This window comes from Pan troglodytes, chromosome 7 (genome assembly GCF_028858775.2).
Source record: "Pan troglodytes isolate AG18354 chromosome 7, NHGRI_mPanTro3-v2.0_pri, whole genome shotgun sequence".
Lineage (NCBI taxonomy): Eukaryota > Metazoa > Chordata > Mammalia > Primates > Hominidae > Pan > Pan troglodytes.
In genome coordinates, this window is record NC_072405.2 from 102786111 (window position 1) to 102807376 (window position 21266).

Consider the following 21266-nt stretch of genomic DNA (forward strand, 5'->3'; position numbering starts at 1 on the left):
TGCACCCGCTTTCCAACCAGTTCCAGTGAGATGAACCAGGTACCTCAGTTGGAATTGCAGAAATTATCCATCTTCTGGGTCTATCACGCTGGGAGCTGCAGACCGGAGCTGTTCCTATTCGGCCATCTTGGAACGGACCTTGAATAAGTATTTCTTTACTTTGTGCTTAAGTCTACATTATTATATTCCCCACCTGTTGGTCCAGTTCTGTTTAATAGCAATGCTTTACAGTTTTAGAGTATTTGACAGTTTCACCATGTGCTTTTACATCATCACATTAGGATTTACTGAACTTTGTCATATGGTTTCCCTTGGCCACCTTCCATTCTTCATTGGCCTTATAATAGATTAGAATTAGAGATAGAGATGACTTAAGGTGGTTACAGTAGGATTAAGTTGCAATTGTCAATCAAGGAGGAAACAAGGAATATTAAGCACAAAAGCACAGATATCTGAAGCCATTCAGTGTGGGGGAAAGGAGTAAGCATCTAAATGTTAATTACACTATTATACTTCTGTATAATATAATTGATGTGCATAATGATGACCCTACTTATTCAAAAAAGCCATTAAAGTATATAGATATTCTGTTTTCTAAAGCAGAAACTTTTTAAAGGCTAAGATTGAGCAACAAAATATGTTTTATGAGTAGACTTGGAGGTAAAAATCCAGTACAGTACAGTACAGAAGGCAGAAAAGTAGAATTTTTCTTGGTGTGGTAGTGGATATAAAGACTCTAACTACACCCATCTAACTTGATAAAGACCTAATTTGACATCCCTGTTGCACAGGAAGTGTCGTCCGGAACCTTAGAAAATGATGCAGAGCAAAGCATGAGATTAATTTTATTTTCAGAAAATAAACATCAAAATATTTAAAATACAGTTTGGTGTATTAAGGGGTATATTATCTGGGGAAAAATATCTCCTAAAGAAAATTGTAGTCCTTCACAATTTTAGATAAATAAGGTTTAACTCCTTTTTTAAAGTAGGAAATTTTCTCAAATGTCATTTTTAACTATTATAGAACAATTTTACTGACATTCACAGAAGCATAACTTTCATGGGAGAACCTCAAATAAAATTCCTTTATTCCCACCTCATAAAACATTCTTCCTGTGCAAAGTATATCCCTACCTAAGAGGTATGCATTATCGGTCTCTTGAAACACATTGTCAGCTAATATCAGAACATTTTGCCCTAGTTACTAGATTTTAAATATTTTCTTTGTTCATGAACTTAAAAGCAGGTCTAATAAATATGAGTTTTCAAGCAAAGAACAAAGAATTAAGTAGTAAACTAAAAATTACAAATTAAAATTAAGGGTGATATCGGTGTAGACAAAAAGAAAAATTAATTGATAGATAAAGATCCTCAGGGCTTCCAAAGAAGTCCAGTCAGTCAGCATGACACACATACAAGTTTTACAAACATAATTTCTCTTTTTTATTACCTAGGAACATTAGGATTTACTTTCTTGACTGTAATAATTGCGTGCAGTTAATTATAAATGAAACAAAAGTGTTGGTAATATTAGAGACTTGTACTCTGCATAAAACTGGAAATTACTGCTATTACTCTTGGTTGCTAGAGAATATTAGGTCATAGATGCTAATTAGCAGTTCATAGCCCTCCTACAGGGGGGAAATCTCATTACCATATGAAACTGTGTTGGTTGCCAAACCCAACACTCACAGCACTCTGACCATTTTTGTTTGAACAATTATAAGGTATGATAAAACTAAAGATCAGCTTTGCTGTGTGTGAGCAGGACCATGAAGGCTAATATACGCAGTCTCATATTTGCTCACTAGTTTAAAAAAAACAGCCATATTACACTTTGAGCCACACAGTCGGTATGTGGGAACTGATTAAAAACAAAAAGACAGAAGTTTTCATCATTACAAAGCACAAACAACAGCATCTCCCACTAAAAATATGCTCTCGAAACAACAAAAAAAGAAGAAACAAAAGTATTGTGGGATGGGAGAGAAATTGAAATGGTTCTAGGACCTCTCTAATAGTTAATTTATTATATAGGTTCATATATATGCATACACACACTCACACACATGACCAGCCCTGACTCTATCTATATTTGTATTTATACAGATACATATAGCTTATGTATCTATATCAGGTAGATAGATAGATGATAGATAGATGATAGAGTCTTTTTAACATAGTCCAATACTTTAAAAAGATGACATTTCTTTGGCTTATTTTGGTACTTTGTTTTTTTTAAAGAGAATTTAGAAACTATAATTTATTACAGTATTTCCATTTATTCCAATGTACATGTACTTTTATTGACACACAATCATTTGAAGAAAGGTATTGTAAGAAGGAGGAACATATTAAAACTACAACCTGAATTTAGTTATTTCTACTATAGCAAGAGAAATTAGATAATGCATAAATCCTGGCTTCTTAGTCAAATTAGGTTTTATATTGAAATATAAACTACATTTGTAGTGAAAAAGAATATTAAATTATTTATACTTATATCCTGGGATACACATGGCCATGCACACCAATATATATACACAAACACTAGTGGCTGAAGAAGTGTCCTTAATGAGTGAGACAAGAAACTTAGGAATAAATCAGAGCCACAGGAATATACAGATTCTTTATTTTTAAAAAGGCATGTTCATTTCTGGTCAGTGTAATGACATGCCCCACTTTTAATTGGCTTCTTTTCTCTTCCCAGAAATGGTATGTCCATTTTCACCTGTGGAAGTAAAAGTAATTAAAGGAGCAATAACTTGTAAAAATTGGAAGAGTAAATCTTTCTCCTCTGTATTGTATCAAAGATTCCACGTGTTATAAAATGCCTTTGCCCTCCTCCTAAGCTCTTGCCAAGGCTTAAACATAGTCTAGAATCCAATATAAATGGACTCTGAGTTCATTCCACAAAGGAGAGAAAGAATTGGGGCTCTGGTGAGAATTAGTGAGGAAGACAAACCAACTCTGTCCTGAATCAGCAGAAGACAAGAGGTGGGAGGAAGGAGAGAGCTAGGAGCATCTTGTTTTAATTTGCACACTTCAACCTTATGAGAAGAGAATTATCTTCTTGGATGTCTTGAACTGAATCAAATCTCTGTTATGTGCGTCTTACTGCCAAATATTCTGACCCATCGTCCCCATGAAAGCACTTTAGATTGTGCTACAACTTCTGCTTGAAAATATGCTGCTGCTGAGATGGCTTGTGGCCATCAGCTATGGGCACCTGCCAGTAGAATATGGGAATGTCAGTATTTCATTTTGTTTTATTTCATAGTAATACATGTCAATTGAAAAAAAATCATTAGAAAATTCAGTAGGGGAAAATATCTCAATTTCTATAACAGAAATAATTTTGTATTTTGTTAAGATTTTGTTCTGTGTTTGCCTGCCTCTACCTATCTATCTGTCTATAAACAACTATTGCAACAGCTTATATTTGTAATTTGTTTTTTACAGTATTTTCAAACTTTGGTCCTCACAAAAATGTGGGGCGTAAGAATCCTATACAATTGTGTGCTTGTGTGTGTATGTGTGTGTGTGTTTGTTATTTATCATCCTACTCTAACAATTGTCCCACCTGTTCCATCAAAAGCAAAGGTTAATTACATTTCTGTGGAGCTATTCAGCAGAAGGCTACTTTTCTCTCACTAAATTACAGCAAGAGTAAATTAGAGGTTTTCAGAACTTCAGAGTTTTGATTGATGAATTCATTAATTCACCTTTTCAAAGGAAGGGCTCATGTTTTAAATATTTTATGTACAATTTGCATGTTGGCATTTTTAAGGGCTTTTATAAAAATTAGACAGTGCTTAAGAGAAAAGTCAAACTTATCACCTTGGAGCCTGGATGCCTTTGTAATGCACAGAGCAAGAGGCAGGGTTAAGTCTTCCTTGTCTTTCTCTCCCCTGAAAATTAGTCTGTCCTGGGCAGCTCCTTCGGCTGCTTGTATTGTTCCTTTAAATATGGTTAAACAGATATTAGAGTTCCATTACCCAAAGTGAGATTCTCTTTGCATCAGGGTAGATATGGACACTATCCAACAGAGGTTTGGCTTTTATTTCACCTTGCATATCTACATTAGCAAATACATGAAAATGGCATTTCTATTGTCCAAATGAAACCTTTCCATCCAAGTTTTATGCACTTTAATATATCCTACATCCAGTCATTGATGCACAGGTATCTCTCTACACTTGCAAGACAACCATAGGTGCCTGTGAACTCTGCTTCTGACAGATAGTCTTGCAGTCATTGAACTAATTATCTCTGATTTAAGGAAACATGAATCATTTATATACACATAATGTGACATCAGATAAATAGTAAAAGAAGTAGTAGAAACTGGATGTAATAATCAGTGCCATTGTTTTTTTCTCTCACTAAAGCTTCCAATGTAATACTCTATGCCCCCTCAACACCCCCAATACCTTTTAACTTATTTGGGCTACTTTTGAGAATTCATGAAAAAACAAAGCAATTACAAAAGATTTGTTCAGTTTTTTCCTCAGTTGACCAGAGTTAACCCTGATTTTTAAAAAAAATAGAGATACAGCAAAAGAAAGGTGGGCAATCAACATGATTTGTTGATGGTGTGCAAAATTACCATTTAGTCTTCCATCTAAGATCAGATGGGGTAGACAGAAATGGGTATGCAGATACACATCCTGGCACAAATTCCAAGACAAGTCATATAAAACAGATTTTATTTAAAAACATCTTACAAATAAAAGAGGAGTCTTATTTTAATCCCCTACCTGCTTAATGCAACCTCAACCCAAATTGGTTCACACATGCAGAATATTAAGCAGGGATCAAGTGTAACGACTTAGGTTTTCAGGACATTGAAGAAAGAACTGTTAATGTTTATGGAGTTTCATCCTTATTAAAATCTGAGGCAATATTTATGCCTTTCTCTGTTGGTGAGTCCATCCTATTGCTGCACACAACGGTGTGTTCTTGGCCTCATTCTCAGTCCTTAATTTGTACTTGAAAAATATGTACATGTTGAGCCAGAAGCTTGCAGTGCCTAAGGTAACTCTCTAATAAATTAGGCACTTGAGAAAACAGAATTAACCCCTTCACCAAGAGTTCTGCATAGAGACCCACTTCGCTTTACATAATGCATTGTCTGAAAATTTAACTCGACCAAAAAGGTAATTAGAATTTACTGTAATTTTACATACAGCATAACATTTTTAATGTTTATGAAACTGCTTTTATTTATAAAAACTTTTTTTTCCAAATAATTTTCTAGGAATTTGTCTACTGGGCAAAGCTACATACTTATAAAATGAAAAATATCTGTCCTGGGGAGAAAAATCAACTATATTTCCCAAACGTGCCCCATACTGTTTTTAATCCACAACATTAATATAATTCACACCTGAGGCATTAGAAGGCTAATCATTAATTGCAAAAGGAGTGTTTAAAGCAAAGTTCTACGTGTCTTATCGATATGCCTATTTTATTTTAATTAAGAAAAACTAAATTATTGGGTTATTGAAAGTGCTGCATTTCTACTTTTCTTTTAAAGGTTGAAGATAGTCCGTCCTTTCCTTCATGTTCTCTCTTTAGTTCAAATGACTGAATGTTCTTTGAAAATATTGGCTTCACGTGCAACTAATCTAAGCTGTTTATAACCTTAGTGTGTTTGAGTCACACTTTTAATACTTAAATGTTTGGCAGAATACTTGAAGGGCTAAAAGACTCAAAACAACACTGAACAAATCAGTAATAATTACAATACAATTATAATTACAGAACAACAACATAGCAGAATGTCTCTACAAGCATTCTAATTGCACACTTCACTTGGTTACCCTTTTGCACCATGCTGAGTTTTTGAGTAGGGCCATCTCTAGCCCCAATCCCTTTAAAATACTCATGAAGCAAAGTTCTTTCGTGTTCCAGCAAATTTGCAGCAAGTTATATATATCACTCTATCTCTTCAACCTTCTGATGGAAACTTCTATAATTACTATATCAACATAGGTATAGTAAAGAAAAGCTTTGCCCATTGAGCTCAATCTGATGTTTACATTAGAAATGTTGTGGGAATAAACATTGTGTCTTAGGAATCTAAGTGACTCTCTGACCTAGTCAACCTCTTGAGAAACCTCAAAATTCTTAACTTCTGAATGAGCATATTTACCTTACACAGTCACAAGCCTTCTTCTCTGCTGGGTTGGGTGAAGACAGTGGGTGAGAATTCAATCCTGTAAAGAATTTCATGAGATGTTGAAATTTCGGCAGATAACTTTTTCACTGGACAAAATCTTGCCACTCGGTCATCCTTCCCTGTTTCTATGTTATACACCACCACCCTGCTTTCTCCTTTATGTCAAGTTTTTATTCCTTATAGCACTTTTATAGGCTAATAATCATGTGTTGTATTTATTCTCACATGTTCCTTTTTAAACTAAGTCTAATTTGTCCTTCTTTTGTTGTCATGAACATCTGCCCCCTCACAGACTGTTGAACCCATGTAAAATAAGATCATTTGCCAGGTGCAAGTAAACTTGTGCCCCCACATCCCCTGCAAAAAGAAAGTCTTTTTTCCAAATTTCTTCAATATTATGGTTACCAAACATAGTCACATTAAAAATATCAGTTCAAGGATGACATAATAGCAAGATTTTGAAGACCATTTTTTACGGTAGGTGCATGCATTTTTCATGTCTTGGAGTTTCCTTTCTGTTCAGCATAAAACTGAATATTCTTTGGTGTAAGAATATAAACCAGACTTACATGTGTCCCCAAATTAAACATTCACTGCTCAATTCTGAATTTGCTAAGAGAGGAAATTTTATCCTAGAATCATAACACACAAGTTAACAAATTCAACTTGCATCTCAGTAAATACTTCTTGTGTCATAGACATGATATGATGCATTTCTAAGAAGCAAATGTAAAGGGAAATTATAGTTTAAAAATCAGTGTTTCAAATATGTGAAATTTAAAATTGGAAACATTTAACAACCATCCATTTAGGATATTTTCAATGGTCTTTGGATTTAGTTTTACCAATAGAAAAAAAGTTGTGGTAAAAACTTCTCAAGGTTAGAAACGTACCTTGGCATGACAACACAAGGCAAAATATATAACGTTATCTACAGCTTCTGAATTTTAAGCCCAACAATGACATGTACATGTTACTATGGGTAAGTCACTTTACCAGTCAAAATTTGCTCTTTCCATCGCTAAATTGTGGTGGTGAAACCCAAATGTCCACCCACATTTCAGAGGATCAAAGTTACTTAATGCACATGAATAGTCCTTAAAATCACAATCAGCATGCAAATACAAACGACTACTATTATTCAGCAATAAAATTAATGCATATCAAAAAATACTCATGTGGGGTTGTATTTCAATATACCAATTCTGTTAAAATACAGATTCCTTTTAAAGTCATAGCTTGGACACATTTATTGGGGCTTCATTTTATTTGATAGCATTGCCCTTTCACAACATCATGAAATGTTTTATTCACTTGAATTAGTTTTGAAACAGTTAAGTGTTCATTAAAAGGAACAAAATATGCCTGAAAATATATACATGTATCTACCTATGTTTGCATACATTTAAAATACACCCTTTTCAAAACTCACTACATTCAAAATTTGGGGTTTGTAGCTACAACTTCTGTAGTTCTGAATAGTAATATAAATTATTGTTTTGCCTTTTATATAATTGATAATTCTAAATACTAGAAACAAAACTATAGTCGAATTTTATTATTTGCTGTAGATATGTGTTTTATAAAGTCACTGGCAACACTGAATTGGCAAATACGGAACCATTGCTTCTAGGGGAAATAGGTTAGATTTCATCAACCCATGAATATGTAACCTTGTTTTATGTGTTTTTCTGTTTAAAGAACTCTTATTTAATATATATTGTTGATTCATTAACTCATGCCTGAACGAAGCTTATCTAACACACACATTTTCTCCGTAAGGCACATTGTCACAACCTTCTTGCGCTTAAAAACAATAGACAATACTTCAGCACTATACTTGAGGGCCATTTTAAACTGTAAAACCCCCACCACAAACACAAAAATACAAAAAAAAAAAAAAGTGGCACAAAATAGACTGTGAAGAGGACAGTGGTACACAGTATGAGAACTGAAGCAAGAGGGCAGAGCTTTGTCTTGCTCTGCTTCAGCTGGGAAGGGGCACAAAGGTTGAGTCCAGTTTTTCACCACTCTGCACAAATCTGCAAAAGCACCATGAGTATCATTACGAATAAATTTTGTAAATAAATTATAGATAAATTTTACAAATAAAGTTACAAATAAATTTTAAAGAGTAGCCAAATTTGAAATCTTCAAATGAAGATCGAATATATCTTCTAAGAAGTTCACAGGATTCTGAGGTTGAACAAAATTAGCGACTTAATTGGTTCATCCTTTGTGAGGCTGCTCTTTGGTAGGGAGCATCGAATACGCTGGAAGCAGAGCTGTAAAGTCAGTACTCACCACTTAAGATTTAGTGTCTGTTTTTCCCCGTAAGTCTTTCATTTAAAGAGCTATCCTGCAAATGTGTTTGTTTACAAATTCTTTTGTGGAACAGGTTAGATGACTATTATTATTTATTTATAATTTAGGACATCTGGGAGCAAGTTTGTGTAAACAAATTCCTTTTGCTTCCTCTCTTTCTACCACAATTCTCCAAAGCTATCATAGTTTATCATCTGTAGCTCAAAAGGATAGAGGGTCTCAGTGGAATGGTGCTGACCTGAGGAGCATTTGCTTTCCCAGTCAAGCCATTGCCATGGCCTTTTAAAGATAAATCTGACTCACTCTGGCTTTCATCCTGGTAAACCACTGTCATTACAAAGGAAAAGTTCATTTTTACCTTGTAGGTTATGTTTCTTTTAATTTCCTACCATCTCTTCTGAGAAGAATTCTCAGTACGTGAGGTGGGTTTGGTACGTGTGCAAAGACAACGGCCAGGTTTCAGTCATCTGTGCAGAGTTCGGGCTACTTCATCCATTTCCTCTCCAATACCTCATCAGTGAAGAAAGAGGACAAGCTGGCCTCAAAGGTGGAACTGAATCTTTCTGCATCTTATGACAGGTTCTATTCATTAAAAAGCCTGCTAGAGCCATCATTGTTTATACCTGTTTCTAAGATTGCTGCTTTAGCATTTTATGAGTTGATCTCCAGTGTTCCAGAAATAATATTCCACAGCATGTTTGTTCACTAGATTCTAGTAGATATTCTAATGCAATTAAAAAAAAATGCTAGGAGTAGGGATGCTGGGATTTAAGTTCTGCTGCTGCAAGCTGTATAAAGCTGGGTAGGCCACTTAATCTCCTGGGCTTTATTTTCCATATCTGTTAAATAGAGACAGTAATAGCTACTTCAAAGGGTAAATATAAGAATCTAATGAGATAATAAATGCGAAAGTGTTTTATAAACAGTCCAGGGCTTTAGGAATAGGATTTTGTATATGACATACGTCAATGTAAATACAGTAATTACACAGTAATATCATTATTTCTAAAATAATCTTTTAAAATACAGTAAAACCACAGCTTTCTCTGAGCCAGAACTCTTAATTTTGTTATTTTTGTTGTTCCAGAAAAGAAATGTTTGAGGAAATTTATATGCAGATAAGTACCAGGAAACAATAATAGAACCCTTGAGTCTGATATCCATAGAAAGTTCCATGTCTATGCTAGAGTAATAAATCACCCATACGAACCTTCTATTCCCCAGGGCAACCAAACTTCATAAACTGGTTTCCAGGTCCTCAAAGCAGAACTACTTGACATGACACTGTTTTTGTGTCTGTGACTTGGTTGAACTCATAGCCACACCCTCAGAAGCATGAGTGCAAATTTATGCTTAATTCAATTATATGACATGTAAACAATCAAAACAGTGGAGAAAAGCTGCCTTGGCTCAGTTTCAGATTTGCTCACATAATTAGTATTGACCAGCGTCACCAGATAATTGCCAGTCTTGCCCAGTTTTTTAAGTAAATTTTCTATTTTCATTGAGAAATCTACTTCAGATCTGGTTTTAGAACATTTGTTTTGGATGTCTTTCTCTTGACCTAAATTGCTTTATCTCCTGTCTGCAAAGCCCCAGTAACGTTCTGACATTCAAGGCTTTTCATCAGGCCACACCTTTCAGGTGAAATCTGAGAACAGTGGAGTCAAATGAAGAGTTTCACTCCCCACAAACTCCTTTTAGCCATTGTTTTCCCTCATGGTATTCACTTCAAGTCCATCACCCATAAACCAACTAAAATTTGATCAATATATGCTTGTTTAGGACCTTTTTTACGACTAATGCTTAAGCCAATTTAGCTTGTAAACTTAGAGTGGACTTCATCTATATTGTGTTGATATATTGTGGTTTATTCAATAAACACTTAACAGCAACCAAAGAATTGGACCAATTGACGTGGCAGCTTTATGGATTTAGTGGATGACTGGCACTTTAAAAAATCCTTTAAAGGTCGAATAAAATAAAATATGAATCACTAGAATTAACTGTCTCTGAATATTCTAGGACTACAAATGTTACTGTAATCAACAAACAATGAAAGAATCAAGCTGTTGGTCCACATAAAGACAGACTTCATGAAATCTTACTTCAGTTACTGTTGAGGGAGCTCTCTTGGTATGAAATAGCTCATTTTTAGTACTCAGTTGGAATGAAGTTAGTGTCGCTTTTGTGTTATTTTACCTAGAGACACCTAAAATCCTATCTTTTTTTAACCTTTTTGAGCTTCCTTTCCCAATGGGTAGGCACATCTCACCCCTATATATGTCTCATTGTTAGATGCCATAAGTATCTGATGAGTAGCTCTGCATAGTCCACTGATCATCTATAAGGAAATTAATCCCTTCAGGGGAGAAAACCAGGTCTCCTCCACAGAAACAAAGTTTTATGTATACAGGAACTGCCGTAGGTTTTATGAACCCTTAATATTTAGGGAACAGATTTGGTTGATTCTAAAAATCACCTCTGTCCCTTTTTAACTTGGTGGTATGCTTCAATTATACTTTGTAAAATAGAAGGGACTGTGGAATGCCCCTTGACAATAGCAATGTGCAGTAGCATATATGCCCCACATTTCACTGAAACAAACCTGTTTCCAATTCATTTTAAAGGCCTTGTGGCCTTTATAAATGTTCTGGCTGGCCACCTGATGAATATGACAAGCACTTGGCTAAGAAGACATGAGTGAAGTCACTGTGGTATTTATGGCTTTCATTCTTTCCTTTGGCAAATCATAGGGTTCAACAACAGGGGAAAAAATAGTATTAATACCCTGAGTATCAAAGCATGAGTTACTCTTTTCTCCCCCTTTTATGAATCAAACTTACTATTTTCGTTTTATAATTCAGAGGATGCATCAACAAGGAGTTTGAAAAGCTGATTTTGTGAGGGCATGATATGTGTCTTCCAAGAAAATTAGCAGCATTTTGAAAACTCAAACACCTTATTTATAAAATCCAAGATTTGTAGCTTAAGTTTAACCTTTGAGTTGTTAAAAGTAGTTAATGGTATCATTTTATTAGTTATAATAACATATCAAATAACTATAACTGGCATGGACTGTGTGCAAAGTGCTACACTGAGGGCCTTAGAAAGTCCAAAGACACTTAAGAGATACCCTCAATGAGCTGATGGCATCATCAGGAAAATGTATACAAAGTGACTATTCAAGAAAAAAATAACTGCATACTAGGATAATGAAAGTATTTGTTTTGTAAAGTGAAGCCACAGTCTCAAAATTTAAAATAAGACTCTATCTTTTACTAAAAATTGCATGCCAGGAGGAAGAGAAGACCAACGTAGGCAAATAGCTTCAAGTCTCTTTGCTCTTTAAAATGTCAAAATTAAAGGCTTTATTATATTTAGATACCACCTAAAACCCTTTTTGGGGAAGCCTTTTGGGGTTAGTGGTAAGAGTGTGAGTGGGTAGATTTAGGGACATTTGGAAGAGGAAATGGGAAGAAAAGTAGCTTTTGATATTCGGAGTGATTAATATTTGGAGACATCTAATGGTACATTTTTAGAGGGGCAGCAGAATTTATTCTTGCTCTAAAGGCTTTGTCAGGCTTTCATTAGAAAAGCAAAATCATTAATATAACACATTTAATTTACAACTGAAGACATTCTTACTGTCATTTATCAGATGGGGGAAAAAGGTTATAGATTTATATCAATAATCTATAGAGATTAAAATGTGATCCTTGATCTCAAGGACACCTTCTGTTTATTCCTGAGCACCTAAAACTGTGATAACCAGAAACTAAACTCTTGAACTTTCTCCCATTTCTCTTGCATATCCTATAGCTGGAAGGACACCACTAAAATTCCAGCCTTTTTCCTAGTCACACCTATGCAGTCATTATCATCTTTAGCTCTGTATTTGAAATGTCTCCTACATATTCCACCTTCCACTCTGTCCTGTACATGGTCGTTAGGCTAGCCTGCTTTTTTGACCCTCCTCCACACTGCCAACAGAGTTCTATTTCTAAAATGTAAACATGTACAAGTCACTACTCTACTTAAAACTAGCTAATAACCATACACAGGCAAAGGATAAAGTCTAATGCATTTAGCATGGTAGTAAAAGGTCATTTGCCATCTGGCTCCCTCTTTTCTTTTCAGCCCCTTCTTCCTTCATTGTCTCCATCCATCTTGGTTCTAGTCTCATTGAACTGTTTGCAGTTCCCCAAACCTGCTGATATATACGTCTGCCTTTTTACCTGGTGTTACTTCTCCCCATCCTTCAGAACACAGCTCAACTGTCACCTCCTCTTGACTACTGCTTTGCCGAGGGAGAGTCAGCTGTTTCTTTTTCTGTCCTTTATCATAAAACTTAGAACATATTATTGGAATTTATCATGCTTTCTGGACTGTGTGCTCTTCGAGAGCAGAGGCCATAAAGACCATTCATCATTGACTGTCCATCATCTAGCAGTGCTCCCTAAATTTTGAGTGAGCGACTGAATGTATCTTGCTATTTTTCTTACATTGAATGTGAGTTGCTCAGTCATGGACAATATCTTATTTATCTTTGTGCTCAGAGAAGCACCTGAGAGAGATTAACACTGGCTAAATGTTTGTTGAATTAATAAGTTAAAAATTACCTGATATCCTGAAAATAGACTGATTGGCTAAATTTATAGGGTAATACCTAGCTATAATATTGCCCCCAGAGGCAGTGAGATTTTTTATTATTTTAGTATATTTTTTCTAATATAAATTGTGTAATTTATTTGCAAAAGGTGTTAATAAAATTATTTTTTAAATTCTGTGTTTATAGGCTAAGATTTCTAGAATCTTTACTTTAAAAATGATAATGATAGTTTCATTTTAGAAGGTAAATATAGTACTCTTTCTCTTAGCTCATAATTACAAAACAAAATTTTTTGCAATTAGTATTTTTTAAGCTAAAATTACATATTGAGGGCTTAAGGCACTGTGGTAAGCACTTTCTATGTCATTTAATGCTTACAGTAACCCTATGTGGTTTAAGTTCTCTTATTAGTCTCATTTTGCAGATACAGAAACTGAAGATTAAGAACATCACCCTGCCCAAGTTCATACAACAAACACAAAGTAAGATTGGGATCTGAGACAGTTTATCATTTACAAAAACAGAATGTTAGCTATAACCCTCCTATATCCTTTTTTGCTATAAGATACTTAAGTAAAAGTCCTAGAGAGGACATTTCTCTTAATTAATAAAATATTAGTGGTATAAATCCATTTAATTATATGCTACAATCACATGCAATGAGACAAAACAGCTTTGCCTAAAGCAGCACTGAAAAGACCATTGTCCTCAAACGATGTGTATCAAGTACATCCAGCCATACTGCATGTCCAGCCATACACATATATTTATTGTGTCCTAGGTACCAACTGCTCTGTTATGCACTTTATATTTGTAACCTCATTAAATACTGAAAAGCTCTGAAAACCCAATGCTATAACCACTATTTTCTAGTTGAGAAAACATATTCAGAAAGGTCACCTAAGTGCCCTTTATTAATGTTTTATTTTTTTTTAAATCTCTAGTTAGTGAGCAGGAAAACACAAATATAGAAAAGTGTGCAAATCTATAAAGGTTTCATACAATTAATTATCACAAAGCAAACACCCAAGTTACTATAAGGCAAGAAATAGAAACTTGGCAGTTCCCAGAAGTCCCCTTACATGCCTTCCCAAGCACAATGCGATGTCTCAGACATAACCCATGATAGAGTTCTAAGACTACAGCTTAGTTCTGTCTGTTTACAAAATCTACACAAATTAAATGTTTGAATGCATATTTTGAATCTTACTTCTTTCAATACTGTTTATAAGGTTAATCCATTTTATTATGTATACTCCTGTTTCATTCCTTTTCATTGTTATATAGAATTCATTTCTTTTCATTGTTATATAGATAAATGTAAATATATATACACATATACACATATGTATGTATATATGTACATACATAAATTTCAGTTTTATTGTTCATAAGCACTTGGATCGGCTTCATTTTGGGTTTGCTCTTAATAATTTTGCTATGAATCATTTTATACATGTTTCTTTGTGGCCCACATGCATGCCTTTCTCTGGGTGTATACCCAGGAGCAGAATTGCTGGATGCTATGATACATGCATATTTAATTTTAAAAGACAATGACAAACAATTTTTCAGAATGGTTATAACAATACATACTCTGTACAACAGTAAAAAGAGATTCAATTGCATGACATTCTCATGAACTCAATATTTTCAATAGTTATTTGGTCTTTTTATTTTTAGCTATTCCAATGTGTATAGTGGCATATCATTGTGTTTTCAATTTGTACTGCATTGATAGCTAATGAGAATGAACACATTTGTATATTTTATTAGTCATTTTGATATCCTTTTAAAGAATGTTTAAACCTCTTGCCAATTTTTCTATTGTGTTTTACGGGTTTTATATTATTACTATTGATTTGTGGAACTTTATATTTTCTGTATAGAGCTCTTACACATTTCTTATTAGAATTATTTAGGGCTAATGGCTTTTTTTGATGATATTTTAAACAGTTTATTTTTCTTACATTTTGTATTTCAAATGATTTTTGCTAGTATGCAAAAATACAACTGATTTAAAACTGTTCTTGTACTTAGCAACTAAGCTGACCTATTATTCCCATAATTTATCTATAGATTATTTGGATTTTTGACATATGAAATTATAGTATCTATTAATAATGATAGGTTTATTTCTTTCTTTATGAAACTTATATTGTTTATTTATTTTCTTGGCACATTTAACTAGCTAGAATTTCCTTTACAATATGGCTTATCCCATTTACACTAATGTAATCCCTACTATATTTTGATTTAAGTTGATCATCTGCTTTTTATGTCCCGCATTTTCTATGTACTTTTTCTTTTCTTCCCCATTTTCTTTTGGAATTATTCGCTATTTTTTTAATTTTTCAATTATACTCTAACCCTATTAGCTTTTCCTATTCCTTTTCTGTTTATTCTAGAGATTGCCACATGTATACTCCTAAATTTCTTCAAATCATTATATAAATTACTAATTTTACCTTTGACCTAAGGACCCTGGAACACTTGAACACCATTGACTTCTCGTGTATATAAATTCTTTGTATATTGTAACTTCTAGAAGATGTTATTAATATTGTTTATTAAATTTAGCATTAATTTAGATTTCCCCACATGTTTATTTTATGTTGTTGATGGTGGTGTTTTTGTTTAATTCCTCTTGAATCTACAACTTTCCATCTGGGATCTCTTTCCTTCTGCCTAAAAAATATCTTTTGGTGTTTCTTTTAGTTCAGGTCTGCTAGTGATGAATTTTCTCAATTTGTTTCATTTTAAAGTTTTTTTCCTTTCCTTCCTTCCTTCCTTCCTTTCTTTCTTTCTTCCTTCCTTTCTTTCTTTCTTTCTTTCTTTCTTTCTTTCTTTCTTTCTTTCTTTCTTTCTTTCTTTCTTTCTTTCTTTCTTTTCGATGGAGTCTCACTCTCTTGCACTGGCTGGATAGGAGTGCAGTAGCACTATCTCAGCTCACTACAACTTCTGCCTCCCCAGTTCAAGTGCTTCTCCTGCCTCAGCCTTCAGAGTAGCTGGGATTGCAGGCACCTGCCACCATGCCCAGCTAAATTTTGTATTTTTAGTACAGACGGGGTTTCACCACGTTGATGAGGCTGGTCTTGATCTCCTGACCTCAAGCAATCCACCCGCCTCTGCCTCCCAAAGTGCTGGGATTAGAGGCGTGAGCCACCACACCCAGCCTAACTTTCATTCTTGAAGGATATTGTCCCTGAGTATTAAATTCTAAGTTGACAGTTATTTGCTTTCTTGTATTTAAAAATGTTACTGTCTTTTCTCCTGGTTTCTATTTTTTCTTTGCAGAAGATAGTTGTCAGTCTAATTATTTTTCCTTTTATATTTTCTTCATGTCCTTTCTGCTTTTAAGATATTCTTTTTTCCCTGTTGGATTTTAGCAGTTTATTTAGATACAATTTTTTAAAAAATCTTTCTTGGGGTTCATGATACTTCTTGAATATGTGTCTTGATGGCTTTTTTCAGTTGTGGAAAATTCTCAGCAATTATCATTTTATCATTGGTCACTTATACCTCATTTTCTCACATCATTATTTCTAGGGCTCTGGTTTCATCGCTATTAGACCTTCTTAAAGTGTCCTCTATGTTTTTACCCTCTCTTCTTTAATTTGCATTCTTTTTACTCACCATTAGTTTGGATAGTTTCTTCTGATCCATCTGTTGGTTTGCTTATTTGTTCTTCAATTGTGTCTAATGTGCTGTTACCTCCACTGAGGTAATTTCTATATAGTTCATTTTTTTCTATAATTCAAGATCTCTGGTGAACTTCTCAATAATATGTGTTTTCTCCTTAAATATATTGAACGTAACTATTCTAAAGTCTTCATTTGTCATTTTGAATGTGTGTTTCTGTAGTCTGTTTACCTCCTTATGCTTTCTTGTCTGCTTATGCATCTGATTATTTTGATTGAGTGCTGAACATTATATATGAAAAATTATGGAGATAAGATTAGTCCAATACTGACATTGTCTTCCTCTAGAGATAACTTTTGATGACTTTTCATTGGCAGCTCTGCACACTAGCAATACACTCTTATCTCACTCTATTTTCAAAGATTTAGATTATTTAAATCTGGGCTTCATTTCTTTTGAGATGCTGTGTACTTCTGGTTTATTCTTACTCCTATAGTCTTTACTCCTACAGACCTTTGAAATTTTAAGCCAAAGCACTGGTGTTATACCAGCACCACCAGCAGCACCTCTATTTTCGTTTTTGTCCTCCAATCTCCACAAGACTATTGGGAGCATTGTTTGCAATCTTCTTGGCTACTTAGCCACCTATTCAGAAATGGGCAGATACCGCTAGGAAGAAGTGGCCCCAAATGCAACATTTATCTTTCTGAATATCTGTCTTTTTCAATCTTGACCCAGTAATCTTTCCATGCCTTATTGCCCTTCCGATGTCTTCAAGTAATTTGTTTAAAAATATTTTTTCTGCTTTGCTAGTGGTCCTCAGCAGGAGGCTGTCAAGCTCACCCTATCCTTCATTACTGAAAGTGCATGTTAAAAGCCCACTTTAAACTCTGACAAGCTGACCTTTTAAATAATTGTGCCATTATGTAAACATCCAAATAAATATTTGCCTGTTAAGCCATCTTTGGAAGCTAGCCACCTATTCTACCATTTTACCATTTTGTAAAGAATTTCCCATAGGTCACTGTTTTTAGAGCTACTTTGTAAATTAGTGCCCCCCGACCCCCGCCAAATTTAGTTACTTTTAAAGTTAAGTAAGTCCCTTTACTCCCAAATCCAACTCTTTGATTACAAACTTTAATCATGCCACATAGGTTTAAAACTTTTGGCTAGTTAGAAAAAAATAAAATCCATGTTACATACATAGAGCATGGCAACCCACACTTGAGTGTTTAATAAAAATAAGCCAGTTTCTGAAGGCACTCTGTGAGGAAAAATTTCAAACATTATTTGAAAAATGGCCATTTTATTGGGGTGTGTATAGAGGCTCCCCACTGGCAATTTCGGAAACAATGGTAAATATTTGGATATGTCAGTATTCTTGCACTTTAAAAGAAAATAAAACCTTAATATTACATTCACCAATTTTTTAAAAAATTAAAAACTCTCTTTCTTCATTTTTGATCAAATAGCATAGAAAGCAGTCCACACCCATGGTGTATTTATTTACCAACCCTTTTGTTACTAAAAATATTTTGATTGTCTTTGAAACACAGCGAATGTCTTTTACCCTTTGGCACTGCCAATTTCGTTCCATGTTCAACATAGTGCTTTGGGGGCGGGAGAGTTCTTCATCCATAAGGCCACAGATTGCAGCAGACATATGGCCACGCACAGTGGAGCATCTCTCACATTTGGAGGAATAGACTCTCTTGTCTATTACCAGTCAGGCCCCTGATGCCCCCCACGGCATTAGCATTCATCCCAGTTTGGATTGCCTCTCTGATCTGCCTCAGATGGGTTGATTAACTTTGATTAAGGGCTGAGTCTGGTCAAGTTCTAAGTCGCATGGAAAACGTTCATATGCCTCTATGGTTTCTTAATCCCTTATTACAGCTTCCTGGAAAGGAGATCACTTTGTTTCTGGATCACCAACAGTTCCATTTGGAACCAACCACTGTTAAAGAACACATGTAAGGATAATCCCACTTCACGGTCTGCACTACTGAACCCTTGGCCTGCACCCTGGGTATGTAGTGAGGCCCAGGCAGATGTTCCCGGGCAAAAGCATTAGTAACAGGGCAGCTGTGCACAGAGAAGGCAGTTTAAATCTCCACTGTTTCCTCCACAGCCCCTTTTGGATTCTAATCTCCCATTTTCCCTATCCCACAGCCCTCTGACAACTTTAGAGCCAATTTTTATAAATTGAATTTAGAGGCCTTGGGAGATTCACCAATGCAGGTGCTAAAGGATACTAACTCTACTGTGGCTGAGTTATTTTTAGGGCTATAGTTTAGCTGGGAAGGAAAATAAGGAGTTTCCCCCTTCTTCTTAAGCATAACTGCCAGAAACTAAAACCATCCCTTTTCAGAGGGGAAATGCCTGCCTCCTTGCTGGGACTTGATAGCTCAAGGTTATTTGGGGAGAGAAAAGGTTATTTCAAGTACTTGGATACTTCTTCTATACTTGTATTTCCCAAGAAAATAAAACACTTCTTCAAAAACGCAATAGCCTAAAAACAGGCAGATGTTCCTTCATGGTCCTAACTGAAAATGCCTTATCTAAGTGAATTTTCTTTTTCAGCTTGAATTACCTGGTTTCTCTGGCTATCATGAGCAGATTAACTGAATCATTGCCAAATCTACTCTTGATTTTGTTTTCCTCAAGGACATATTTTTCAGCTTAAGCAAAGAGTTATAAGCTGAACAGGACCTGTGAGACACAATTTTTGTGAACACATTTTGTGATTCCAAAAGCCTGTGATGATCCTGAGAACCTGAGGTCAAATCTAGCTGCTTTAAGCATTAAAGAAAATGTTCTTGTATAGAAGGACGGAAGACTAGGACATGAATACAGTTGCCTCTTTGGTATGAGAACTCAAAATTATCAACGTATATGTGGTTTATAAAGGATACAAAAGTTTGCAGGAGCATTTTGAGGAGGTCCATGCTGCAGCTGGCAAATAGAGCAGGGGACTAGGTCACATGGACTTCTGGTTCCCACCATCACTGTATTAAAAGGATGAAGTCAGGCTAAAGAAGTGCACCTACTCTGGATTATTCCACCCTCCCATTCAGGTGGCATGTTAGATTCACTGCTGACTATTGCTTTGTTTCACAGTAGCCATTTCACGAGTTTGTGAGTGTCATAAGGATTAAGGGGCACACAATCGTCGGGTTGGGTTAACTCCTCCAACAAAGTACCCCAAATCTCAGCAGCTTTATAAAATACAGGTTGATTTCTTCTCATAGCACGGTTCAGTGGTAGCCAGGAGGGCACTTTACTTGAGATCCTTCCATTTAAAGCCTTGGAGACCTCACACACAACCCCTACAGGCAGCAGGCAGAGTGTAGAGGGTTGAGCAGGTTTTATTGGCCAGGCCTGGAAAGGGTGCACACCCCTTTACCCACATTACCTTGGCCACAATCCAATCCCCAAGCTGCTCCTAAGGGAGGCTAGACATGTAGCTCAGCTGTGTGCCCAGGAGGAAAAGGCCAACCATTGGTGAACACCTTGCCTGACTCTGCTGTAAGCAAAATACTAAAAATTGTTCTGCTTTATCACACCAAAACCTATGCAAGAACTTTTGTATACAGACACTTCAACTCTTTTCAAAAGGAGTCAGGAAGGGTAGCTCTTTCTTTAAAAAGGAGACTGTGAGAATAGTGAGGCGAAAAGAATGTGGCACAGGGTAGGTACCCAGGCCATGTTTGTGGGGTTCATTGGAGAAAAAAGTCATGCTGTCTGCATTTAATCCTTGGCATCCTAATGTTATCAGGTGATTTTGTGAGCATAAAAATAAAGCTGTACTTTTTGTAAGCGGAAAGTCTCATTATATCTGAGGTGAGTCAGGAAAGGAAGTGAAGGGAAAGTATCTATTTTTGGGTTCTGAGCACAGCTGAGGAGCCCTAGATGCTTGCCAGAGAGGCACAGCTGCAGAAGTGCTGCACGGCTGTCCATCCACCTGCACGCCGAGCCGGGTGCCATGCTGATTTTCTCACCGTGTGTCTCGTCCTCTTTTCTGAAAGTTGTAAGAAGCAGAACCAAATATGACAGCATTTCCTCAAGTGTTAAGTGCCCTTACGTGATTCTGATAAATAAAATATCCCGGGCAAGAAAAACTTTCATCTACATAAAAGGACCTTCATCCAGTTTGCCAAATTTGACTCCCATGTATTTAAATGCATGTTATGAGCAGCAAAATATCTTGGTCTCACTCTAATCCTATTTACCCAGCGGTGGTGGTACCTTGGTTATTAGTAACCACATCCTATCTAAATGCTTTTGAAGCACACGACAAGGACAGTTGCCAGGTACAGTAAACACCGGATTAAAGTAATATTACCAAGCACTATTTTATGAACCCATTTAAAATGGTAACCTGGCAACCAGCTTGCTTTTGTCCAAATGGATTACATAGCCATAATTTGCACTCAGAATTAATTTTCAAAAAAGTTTCTCAAAAACAAACGACAGGTCCAGGTAAATATTTAAATGGGCA

General features: G+C 35.4%; 1 long non-coding RNA gene across 2 annotated transcripts in view; it reads right to left on the reverse strand.

Moving 5' to 3' along the window:
- The window catches only part of LOC107976512 (uncharacterized), a 152710-nt gene that overhangs the window by 60610 nt on the left and 70834 nt on the right, over window positions 1–21266 (reverse strand). The window contains exons 5-6 of one of the 2 annotated variants that reach the window (XR_001720558.4): window positions 6160–6223; window positions 3880–3962 (exon numbers count right to left, since the gene is read on the reverse strand). This is a non-coding gene — a long non-coding RNA (uncharacterized LOC107976512). Of the gene's footprint in view, window positions 1–3879; window positions 3963–6159; window positions 6224–21266 lie in introns of those variants that run through there. The other variant, XR_010159381.1, reaches the window with a different exon arrangement.